General features: G+C 36.6%; 1 protein-coding gene across 2 annotated transcripts in view; it reads right to left on the bottom strand.

Annotated features, from left to right (window-relative positions):
- Positions 1 to 12,500, bottom strand: part of LOC124949980 (fibroblast growth factor 17-like) — a 120,869-nt gene that overhangs the window by 57,468 nt on the left and 50,901 nt on the right. The gene's annotated exons all lie outside the window — the stretch shown is intronic.

Consider the following 12,500-nt stretch of genomic DNA (forward strand, 5'->3'; position numbering starts at 1 on the left):
ACACGAAGAGAAAAAGAGATACGTCGTTGGCGTTTGGCTCTCGATAGCGATTCGATGACGAGCCGGCGGACAACTTGAATTGCGCAATTTCAAGTCGAGGCAAGGTTTGTTTTGCCCGCGAGAGTCAACGCCACGATCGTTTTATTAAATATACAATATTTCAATGAACGTCGATGTTACATCGTTCACATCGTAGGACCATCTTCGAACAACCAGACAATCGACCTTGATCCTTTCTCACTTTATTTTCATAATTAAACGTTACAAATGTAATCGTCGATCACGTCTCATATCAGATCACGATCTGATGTGTTGATCGTCAATGATAAAGAATGAAAAAAGAAAAGAAAAAAAAAATGAGACAAAAAAAAAAAAAAAACAGAAAGAAAGAAAGAAGAAAAAGAAAAAAAACCTTAATATCCTTCTTTTCACTCAATGAAAAACCTTTTAAAAGAGACAAAAATTTTTTTTCTCTCTTCAATTACTTCCTTAATTACTTCCACCGGATATTTCAAATTTGTCAAATGTATTATCCGAAATTATCGTATTATTCTATTAACTAATGATATCAAGCAAAATTCGAAATTGAGCTTAGAACGATTCATCTCGTTCGGGCTAATACGAGACACTGTTGACGAAACTTTGATGACGATACTGGCTGAGATCGTCTGCTCTGGCCAACAAACGAGATAATTAATTATCAATCGGGCCGCCCGGCTCGTTTATTATTCGCGACGCTCGTACTTCCCACTAAACTATCCGTCGAGTTTCGATTTGTTTTTTCCTTTTCTTGTTTTTTTTTTCTTTTTTGCTTTTTCTTTTTTTTTTCTTTTTTTTTTTTTTTTCTTTTTTCTTTTTTCTTTTTTGCTCGCCACGCAATAATCACGCGTTACACGCGTTGCGCGTACAAATTTCTATAAATAAGCAGAAACATAATGGAGACGCGAAATGTACGAAGGATGATCGTTATTAGCGAACGTCATTACATTCTTGACAATTTTCGAATACTTAAATAGTATTTACGTTTTTCTTATTTCCTTTCCTTTTTTTTCTTTTCTTTTTTTTTTTCTTCTTTTTTTTTTTTTTTTGTAAGTATAATTCTTTTACCATGTTATATTACAATAAATATATACGTATATATATATTTTAAACAATGCGGATATAATCGAATAGAGAAACGTGAATACACGAAAGAAATTTAAACGAATGATCATACGAAAAAAGCAAAGTCAAAAAGTGTAACTTTATTAATTAGCCTCTTTTAATTAATCCCTCCAACGCGAACGACCGATGAACAAGCGATAACAATGGAGGCCACTGTTTCACGAAAACCGGTCCTCCTCATGTTCTCTTCCTTCCCGGGCTTTCGTTAAAATTCCGGCATCTTGTCGCCAAATCTCGGAGATCGAGCTACCTCTTGGAATGGGATTTTACTGCTGCGAGTACGAGAGAGAAAGAAAAAAAAAAAAAAAAGAAAAAAGATAAAAGATATATATATATATATACATATATATACATATATATATATATATATATAGAGAGAGAGAGAGGGAGAGAGAGAGATAGAGAATTTGGCACCTAACGCAGGGCTTAGGCTCTTGGCACAGGGCCCTCCTGGATCGCGATTTAAGGCTCGAACCTTTACAAATGGCGTGCAAATTTCTTTTGGAATTTCAAACGTATACTTTTCTCGCGAGTAAACACGCCCATCGATTCTCCCATTCCCATCGTCAGCCCATAGGACATCGCTATAATTTCGAACTTTCACGTTTTTCCATCAAAAAAAAAAAAAAAAAAAAGAAAAAAGAAAAAAAGAAAAAGAAAAGGACAGAGAGAAAAATGAGAGAGATAGATATAGAGATAGATATAGAGATAGATAGAGAGAGAGAGAGAGAGAAAGAGAGAGACATAAGAAAAAAAGTTCGGCACGTTTGATCGACCGTTCTCGAACGTATCGCTATCTTCGACGATCTGGGACACGAATGTCGAGCTACCTACACCTTGCGTTTTACATCGCTTCGTGCTTCGACCCTTTCCAGAATGAGAAAGAAAAAAAAAGGAAATAAAAAAAAAAAAAAAAAAAGAAAGAAAAAAAAGAAAAAAAGAAGAAAACAGAGAGAAGAGAAATCGGCAAAAAGGGTCTCGTTTTCATCCAGGAAATCGGTAAAAGCTCGAAGGTTACGCTACGCGCTTAATTATCGTCAAGATGACAAGTTTTCGGTGCCATTCTTTTGCATCGGTATTAATCTCTTCTACTGAAGACATTTCGATTTACCTGTGGACAATCGTAACGACGGTATATATATATATAAATCGTAGAGATATAGAAAGCAACCATTGTGTTCTCGAAATAAACGAAAAACTTTGTTCTTTAAAAGGTACAATCGATTTTTAAAATCATTCGGATCATTTGTACGGAACGATCAAGATAACGAGATCGGTTTTGTGAAAGAAAAATAAGTGAGGGCATTTTTAAACGGGACAAAGGTCGGTAGCGAGAATCGATAATCGTTCTCGTTCTCGTTCTCATTCTTTTTCTATCTATCTTTATGAAACATTCCCGATGACAAATATCCGTCCATTAAAATTCTATCCATATCTTTGATCACGATTAATAATTAACGATTAATAATAGAATTTTGAAAGCCATTAAATAATTTATATTTTGTTATTTTCAAAGTTAACATCTGGATCACGTATTTCCCACGTTTTCGAGGCACCCAACGAGCAAATGAGTAATTTTAAACGCTTCGTAGATCGATTTAATACCGCTCGTGGGTTCTCGTGTTATCTTAGCAAACCAAGCGCAATTACTAATTGCCGTTATAATCTCACGGAACTCGGTGGACCGAGATATCGAAGGAATTCGTTTTCTACTAACGTTAAAAGCAAACGCTTTTATTTTTCCTTTTTCGTTTTGATCGATCCGATCGAACGCACCGTTAGTACGAGTTCATTCGATATGAAGAATATTTCGTTGAATAGAATTATATTCGAGATCAATTTAGTTCAGATCATCGACGGGAAATAATAGATGAATAAGAAGAACGTAAAGAATTCGTTCGACTAAAAGAAAAATGAAAGAAAGAATGGAAAGAAAAGGAAAAGAAATGAAAAAAAGAGGAGAAAAAGGGGAGAAAAAAGAAAATAAATAAATGAACAAGAAATATCAATTTTGTCTTGCTTATTGACAATAGCAAACTCGACAATAATCGTTTCACGTTACGAAGAAAAATTACACGATATATTTTCGATCTGTCGCCGAATTCTCTAGATCCTAAGTTGATCTCTTCCTTCGATCTAACTCGTAGAGCTAATATGTAAGTACTTTCATAATTTTTTTTTTGTCTCTCGTATCAAAGTCCATTTTATTGCAATGGACTTAAATACATATATATATATATGTATATATGTATGTATTTATATCGATAAACGGCCACTTCGATTGGGATTTAAATGATACTGAAATAAAGTCTTTAATAGAAATTCAAAGCGACTGATAAAAGATCGCTTGCAAAATTACGAGATAGTCGACGATCGTTCTTCATAGATAGGTATATATATTTTTAACTTACATAATCATATACGAGTAATTCCCTCTTTATTCAGATTTTTATCGATTTATCGTTGTATATATTAATTTCCTTTCTTTTCTCTCCTTTTATTTTTATTTATATGTACTCACGACGAATTCCGAGAGAGAGAGAGAGAGAGAGAGAGAGAGAGAAGAAAAAAAGAAAAAAAAAACAGAAATAAAAAGAAAAAGAAGAAGAAGAGGAAGAAAAAAAGAAAGAAAGAATTTCAGCAGGCATCTCTCGTCGAAGTCGGCGCGTGGAAGTTGCCGCGTTGCTTGGCTCCGCAGACCGCATTTAATCAGTTTGCGGTCGCGGTCCGGTCTCTTACGCCCTTTTAATACATTTCTCCCCTGGCATCTTCACTCCTCGTACGACGCATTACGAACGTAACTCAACTCAGCGCGCACGCTTACGATTTCCAGACGACGCAACAGCCAGCTGTTTCTTTTTCTCCGTCTATGCCAAGTAAGTACAAGAAATGCTATCCTTTTTACACGTTTATCCGGATCCCCTTGAATTCTCTCTCTGACTTTTTTTTTTTTTTTTTTTTATTTCAAAATGGCTACATATTCCATTATTAAAGATAGATAGAGAGAGGGAGAGAGAGAGAGAGAGAGAGAGAGAGAGAGAGAGAAAATCGACTGGTTTAAAAACATAAAATAAATTCTGAAGAACAAGGAATGTGATCCATTATCGTAATATCTCGTAGCGTGTGGTCCATAAACGCTAATATAATTTATTGAATACATTAATATGGCTGATTATGCGACATATTAATGAGAGATAAATTATATTAGTCAGAGAGAGAGAGAGAGAGAGAGAGAGTAAGAGTGAGAGACGTTTAAAGTAATAGGATTTCGTTCTATTTTCATTTTTCGATTTTCTCCTCGTTCGTGGAATTCTACAACGCGCAGGAGGAAGGTGCCGGCAGTTTTTAAAAAGGTTTTACGCCTCCTTTTCGTCGGAAAAGAGAAAGAAGGGAAGAGAGGAGAGGGTGGGCCGACCGGTAATTTGGTGGAATTAAATAATAGCGCCTCGTCCCATTAATGTAACGACTCGGTCGACGATGTCCCGCAGAATCCGTAAACGTTGGTGAATGAGGGAAAAGAAGGAAAGAGAGAGAGAGAGAGAGAGAGAGAGAGAGAGAGAGAGAGAGAGAGAGAGAGAGAGAGAGAGAGAGAGAAGACGAAAGCAGGTACAGCTTCTTCGCTTTTTTATATTTCGTCGAGATATATCAGGAGGTTTACATATACTCTCGTCGTCTCGAAAGCTAAGAAAAGAGAGAGAGAGAGAGAGAGAGAGAGAGAGAGAAGAGAGAAAACACACCCCTCTATTCTGTGTGGTCTTTCACGACTCATCGAATTATTACCTATGATCTCTCTCGAGGATTTCATCTCGAGAAAGAGTCGTACTTTCGATTTCTTTTCAATCAAAAAGGAAGATCAAGAAAATTGTCCTTTTGTTCGAATGAAAGAAACATTTGGATTTATTACGTGTTACTCGATGAGTAATTTACTCTTGGAAATAAATCTCAGAATGATAGTTTAGCGGTAAGCAAAGTACAGAGTTTGTTTATATCTCGAGGTTATCATTTTAATAGCTCGACAAAGGAAAAGAAGAAAAAAGAGAGAGAGAGAGAGAGAGAGAGAGAGAGAGAGAGGGAGAGAGAAAGAAAAGTAAAAGAAAAAAAAAAAAAAAGAAAATTAAGAATGAGTAGACTATAAAAGAGAAACGGCCTTCTTCAGCCGTGAAATCTTTTAAGTTCCGCCATGAAACAATACGAGAATGGTCCCACGAGTTAATAGCGCTTTTTATCGCTTTAATAAATACGATCGTAGCGTTTAGCAATAAAGATGTCCTTTCGAAATAAGTACAGACAAGGGAATAATTGCCCGATGATGCGAAAACGAAGGAACGAGAGAATGAAGACGTTTGATTCGAACGTATAAATGTGACTTTTTATTTTATTTTATTTTATTTTATTTTATTTGTTCTTTTCGTTGAGATCCTTAATAAATCTTTTTCCCTTCTCCTTCGAATTCGTTGATAGTTCAGGTAGAGGTATATATATATATATATGCTCGGTGAAACTTTTCTATTCTACAAACGAGGATGGAAAGCGAAAATAAAGAACGGTCACACGACGATTTGTACCACGAACAACAAGAAACATTCTTGTATTTAAAATATGTCCACCATGGAGATGGAAAGAAGACCCACCGCAGATTTGTGACATCACGACTATCCGCTGTAATAACATTCGCGCCTTTACAACAACAGCTCGACTCACTCACTCGCTAGCTCGCGAGGAGAGATCCACTCTGCAACAATAACACCGCATGTGTGGCCTCCGACAAATCTTACAGCGGTGCTCAAACTTTCTTACCTCTCATCTTTCTCTCGTAAATATCTTAATCCTATCTATAACGATATCGATAAATAATAATCCAATGAGCACGATTTTTCTCGCGCCGGACTCGCGACAACTTCGCGATCGCGTAATCAGTCGTACATAACGAAAGCAATATATTCCCTTAGATACGAGCGAAAACGTTCTAACTTACGACGGTAATATTTGCAAACAGGTAATAGAGGCGTTAGGACGGCGGCGCCTCGATAAGTGCCAGACTTGTCCCCTGCTGTTCAAACTAAAGCCAACGTGTGAATGGATTTTCTGTTCGCAGAAAGCGCAGAAAGTTCCACAAGATTTCCATTGACTGACTCTTTCGTTTCTTTCACTTCTTATTCTCTTGTATGTATACCGCGAGACATCGATCATCGAACGACGTTCCACGTAGTTCAACGAGTACGAAGAACGAAGACAATACCGCACAGTTCTACGACTCTACTACGGGCCTGTCTATTGTGTCTACCGATGGGAAACGTTTAAAGAACTAAGTACCTATTTCTGTGCGAGAAATTAAGGAAAAAGAAAGAAAGAAAGAAAGAGAGGAGAAAAAAAGAAACAAAAAAAATAGGAAGAAAAAGAAAAAGAAAAAAAAGAAACAAGGAGAGAAAGAGAAAGAGGAAAAAATGTACGATAATTAGCCTTGCAATTTTATCGATATTCATGCGGGTCAACACGTGACATACGAATGTTAGTGACTTTATCTTTGGACTCAACAAAATGGTCCTGACGTATACGATACGATAAACGCATACATACATACGTAGATATCATCGACCGATTGAAAAAAACAAATTCGTGGCATCTTGCATACTATACGATAAGATTGCAAATTCCCTCTCGAATCGTTTATTTATTGTCCTTGTAGGCGTAACCTACACCTTATTGGCACGATCTGTTCCGATATCTCCTTCTCATTTCTTATTTCTTCCTTTTCTCGAAAAATCCTTAAATGGCACTTTATTATTATTTAGATATCTATTAGACTAGGAATGGATTTCGTTCGATTATCGATAAAAAGAAAAGAAAAAAAAGGGGGGGGGGAAAGAAAAAAAAAAAAAGAAGAAGAAAAAAATAAAATGAATTTTGAGAACACCTGAGACGCTTGACACGATAAGTCAAATAAATACTCGAGAGATTATTCTTTTTGAGAAGACATAGAATTACCGAGACGAGAAGGAACATGCTCAAAGAGAGAAAGCGTAATATTTTCGAAGAGTGCCCGATCCGATGATCATTCTAACATCGACTGACGACCACGTGTTCACAACGGTACGAAGGTTATAGCACTTATCCACGTGTCCACGCGTACTCGTCCACGTGTCAAAGTAAACGGTACTCATATATATGTAAGTACTCACAAGCTTTCTTTCTTTCCTTTTTTTTTTTTTTTTTTTTTTTTTTTTTTTTTTTTCTTACTCTTTCTCTATTTCTATCTTCATCGTGGTAAAGCCGATTTATCGTATACCCTTTAAACGTAAGCTCGTATATACGGAGAATCATTTAATTAAGGATTAATGCGATTCGAGTGTATATAAAAGTCGCATGGACTTATTCACGAGTTCTCAATGATAAAAGGTAGATCATGATGCCAGGGGTATGTCGAAGAAAACGTCTCAATTGATCGAAGCCGATCTTGTTTGTATCTTAACACGTCTTGGCTTTTATTCTTCTTTTTTATCAGGGATACATACCATAAAACATAAAATCGATATCTTCTTTACCGATCCGATCGATCGCTAACTCGCTCGCTTGCATCTCTATCGATGTCGTTCGCCTTCAAGACGTATCGTATAATTCATGTATTTGTTGCATTTTAATACTGAATTTAATATGCTATTAACGAGGTAGATAATATGCATACGTTCGTCATTTCCTTTTCCTTCTTCTTCTTCTTCTTTTTCTCTTTCTTTTTTTTTTGTCCTTCTTTTTCTTTTTATCAATTATAATGCATGCAAACGAAAGAGACTCTAATCTCATAGCAATGTATACATGTAAATACATGTATATCTAATAGAGATGCACGTGACGTTGACGACGTCAAAGGATCTCATACTACACATGTGCTCGTAAACGCATAAGGCAAACATTTTAATAATATTTAATAAGAATAGAATTAATTCAAGACCAATGATATTGAAAGAACGAAGGTCAGATTAAAATGAATAATTCACAAGTCCAATTATCAACAATTATGAAAAATTTACAGAGATCTTTTTAAATATGTATACGAGTATATGGAATCAGAAGCTTAAACGTTTAAACAGAAGATATTACTTCCGGCGTTGCATCGAAATCAAGGTCTATTATCGACGATATACATTGAACAAATACACAAGATGACAGCCACGTTATGGACGCAACGGAAGAGTTTCATTGCGTGACGTGTTCGCGAGCTAATTTCGCAGCGTCGAATGGCCACGATTACTTAAGAGTAAGTAAGCGTTAACGAAAGAATCATGCGGCAGCCGCATTTTTTCGATGACAATCGTTATTTATTGTACGTATGTATATACTCAATTGCCACCGCCCATTGCCACGCAATAAATGAAGAACGTTCGATCGGGTTATAAATTTTATTACGTTCCTATATGCGATTCTTTTTGTTTTGACGGATTCGCGCGCTTTGATCTTTCGATTCTCTTCTACTTTTTTTTTTACATTCTTTTTTTTTTTTTTTTTTTCTTCTTTTCCTCTCTCTCTCTCTCTCTCTCTCTCTCTCTTTCTTTTTTTTTTCTTTTTTTTTCTTTTTTTTCCCCCTAAAAGACCGACGAAAGTTTATCGTCGCGAGGCAACGATTATCAGAGTACTCTCGGACTCTAACAGTACCAGTGTATTTTCGAAGCGCCACCCAATCGATACTTTTGATTTTACCATCGATAAGCTTAGCCAGCAACTTCGCCGTTAATATCGGCCACGGCTAAGATTAAAAATCCTTATCTTTGATGTCACTTCGAATTAATCTCCCATGCTAGCACGCCGCCTCGTAATCTTATAAACTTTGACTTAGTGCGATCTATCAACAAACAAGTATAAATTATATTGTAAATTATATGCATATATATATATATATATATATATATATATATATATATATATATATATATATATATATATATAGCGATCAGCCAAATCGTGACGTTCGATCGAATTTTTTCGAATCTTGTTTTTGTTGATATATCTCGATTATATATATATAATTATATTAAATGTATTTAATCCGTACGAGTGTACGATCGATAAAGATCTTTCTATATCCGTTATTGAATTAGATGTTGGTTAAAAAAAAAAAAAAAAAGAAAAAAAAAGAGAGAGAGAAATAAAAAAAAAGTCAATGCCGATCGTTTTATTAAATTTATCGAATCTAAGGAAATTCACAATGATAAATACACGTGGACAATTATCAAGCGTATTTATTGACTCAATGAAATCGTTACCGGATATTTCTTAATCCCGTTCCTTTTTATGAATTACGCGAATATTATTACGTGAACGAACAATGACATTTCCTTAGAAAGATGAAATGATGTTCCTAACTTTTACTCGATTGGATTGAGACACGATACAATTACCTCGAATAAATACATACGACCGTGATCAAATACACGAGGAGGAGCCATGTAAATAATCTTAAGAAAGAAAGAGATAAAGAGAGATAGAAAGTTAGTATTCGTGAAGTTAGGCGGATGTTCAAAGTGAACGCTCTTATAAGATCCGGTTAAAAGTGTTCCGAGGAATTTTCTTTGCAACGTACCACAATCATTTTTCATTTTATAACGAAAGCGGCATTCCCGGTTTTTCCGTTCGAAGTTATGAGGGAAAATAAATATTTGACATTGCATCCCGAGCTCGCTTTAAACGCTTAATGAATCATACGATAATTTTATCTCTATTTCCCCCCCCCCCCCCCCCCCCCCCCCCCCCCCACCCCCCCGCCTCTCCCCTCTCCTCCCCCGTTGTAATGTTTATCATACCTTTAATAAAGTTATTTTGTAATAGGCGGAAAAAGTTCATGATCGTTATCCTGATGAAATTCTCATTGCAAATCACGTTCGTTAAACTTAAACGGAGTATCTTATAAAGTTGAAAAATATAAATAATCATTTATCGGGACACGGAATCCCCGTGGATAAGGCCACATTATCAAGTTTTTCGCCTTGAAACGTACTCTTTAACGTAATGAAATTTTTTTTTTAAACGTTACGCCTATAATACTTATACTTCGAAATGATTATGAAAGATATATATATATATATATATATATATATATATATATATATATGAGAGCCATTATGAAATTTTTCTTATGATACGCGTTACGCTATGAGGGAATTGGATTTGAGTCATTTATACTGATTTCGAACGTCGACGAAATCGCAAAACACGTGCAATTCATCTGTTTTCCGGTGGCATCGATAGGCATTCCATTCTTTCATTTTCGCGGAAAAAAAAAGAGTACGCTGCGTGTTTGTCGATCGAAGATAATCGGAGTCGCAATCGTCGTGCCAATAAAGGACTAATCCTCTAGTTATTTGATAAACTCATGTGACATCTTCCTTCTCTATCACTCTCTCTATCTCTCTATCTCTCTATCTTTCTCTCTCTCTCTCTCTCTCTCTCTCTCTCTCTCTCTCTCTTCTCTTTCTCTCTTCACATTATACCACCTCTTTATAGGAGTTCTAAGAACAACGGCAAATCCCGTCATCTTTTTCCTATAAAACCAAGAAAACCGAAAGTAGAATCACGATGAACGAGATAGAAACAATTCTTGTGCGATATGCGTCTCTCTCTCTCTCTCTCTCTTTCCCTTTCTTTTTCTTCTATTTCTCTTTGAAAAGCGGAAAAGGTGTCTGTTTGTGGAACGGATTTACGAGCGGACGACTCGTCTTTCGAGAATAACCGCTACTACGTCGTTATCTTCTTCTAACAAATTTTCTACGCGCTTCCTAGATCGAGCGGGACTTTCGAAACTATTCTTTTGGAATGATCCAGAAGAGAGAGAGAGAGAGAGAGAGAGAGAGAGAGAGAGAGAGAGAGAGAGGGAGAGGATCGACGGCCGAGAAATGCTGCTGGCGAGATGAAAAGTTTTCAACAAAAAAAGCGTCGGAGGAAAAGAGATCGATCCGTTGTCCGGCTATTTCTCTCTCTCTCTCTCTCTTTCTTTCTCTTTCTCTAACTCAAAGGTGGCCGCATTCTCTCTCGGCTTGGCGCCGCATGGCCGTCGCACCGAGTCCGGTAAACACGGACGAGAGTCAATAAGTCATAAAATCCAACACCTAGGCAGAGAGTGCAAAAGAGAGAGACAGAGAGAATGAGAGAGAGAGAGAGAGAGAGAGAGAGAGAGAGAGGGAGAAAGAGCTACATATCTACGTTTCGAACCGAGCCGATCGATTCTCGTTACACGAAAGAGCAGCGTATCTCTGTATTTACGACTCCTCCGTTATCTCTCTCTCTCTCTCTCTCTCTCTTGCTCGCGCGCGCGCGCGCGCGCGTACTCTCTATCGTCTCTGTCCGTCTCTCTTCGCGAAACGAGGCTATTGGCCGGCACCCTCATCGATCGAAACCCACTTTCGGCGACGTTCAATATCCTTTGAATTCATGAATCTTTTGCTCGATAAAAGTTCGAGGGTGAGTTTAACCAAGGAAGATATATACAGGATACAAGAGAAAATCACTTGGTCACGCGATTTAATTCCTCGGACTTGAATGATAGTTTCTTTTTTGGTTGGTTAGAGGAGTAGGCCACACGCAATCACAAAATTGGCTGATATCTTGCACGAAGAGAAATATTTGCCTTCCCTTTCAGCATGTATATTATTTCAGCTAAGTCCTCTCGAACGGTCTTCCTCCTTCTCGAGAGGAATGAACGAGTGGGAAAAGAGCAGAATCATTTCTCACCTGGCGTTCGTTCCTTCTATCTTTTTTTTTTTTTTTTCTTTCTTTCTTTCTTTCTCTATCTCTTTTTATCTATCTATCTATCCATCTATCCATCTTTCTCTTTCTTTTCATTTCCTTTCTGAAATATTTTGAATTCCTTTGGACGAGTACGAAATTATGTGCGAAAAAAGAAAATTTTATTAGTAGGATCGGAAAATGAATTTAATTTTTATCTAGTAAATTCTAATGCATTTTGATCTACGACATCCTTGTCCGAATTCTCTTAATTCGCGTTTTTACGCGTGAAAAAATATATAAGCTTGTATTTTCCATCGAATGGAATTTCAGATTCGATGAAATGAACGAAAGAGAATCGATGAAATCCAAGGAAGGTAAACCTGATTATCGAGCTCTCAATGCGCTTGACTTTTAAAATACGAACGCGAAAGTTTTATGTTCGTCGAGTCTCGATGCAATAAAGATCACGAATGTCTACCTTCTTTGTCACAGATTCTCTCTCTCTCTCTGTCTCTCTCTTTCTTTCCTTGTATCGTTAATGCTTTCGCATTCGTATTTGTTACGTTATATTAATCGCGAATAAAACGAGCGAATACGAGTCTCGACGGGATACCGAGTACCGT

This window comes from Vespa velutina, chromosome 6 (genome assembly GCF_912470025.1).
Source record: "Vespa velutina chromosome 6, iVesVel2.1, whole genome shotgun sequence".
NCBI lineage: Eukaryota > Metazoa > Arthropoda > Insecta > Hymenoptera > Vespidae > Vespa > Vespa velutina.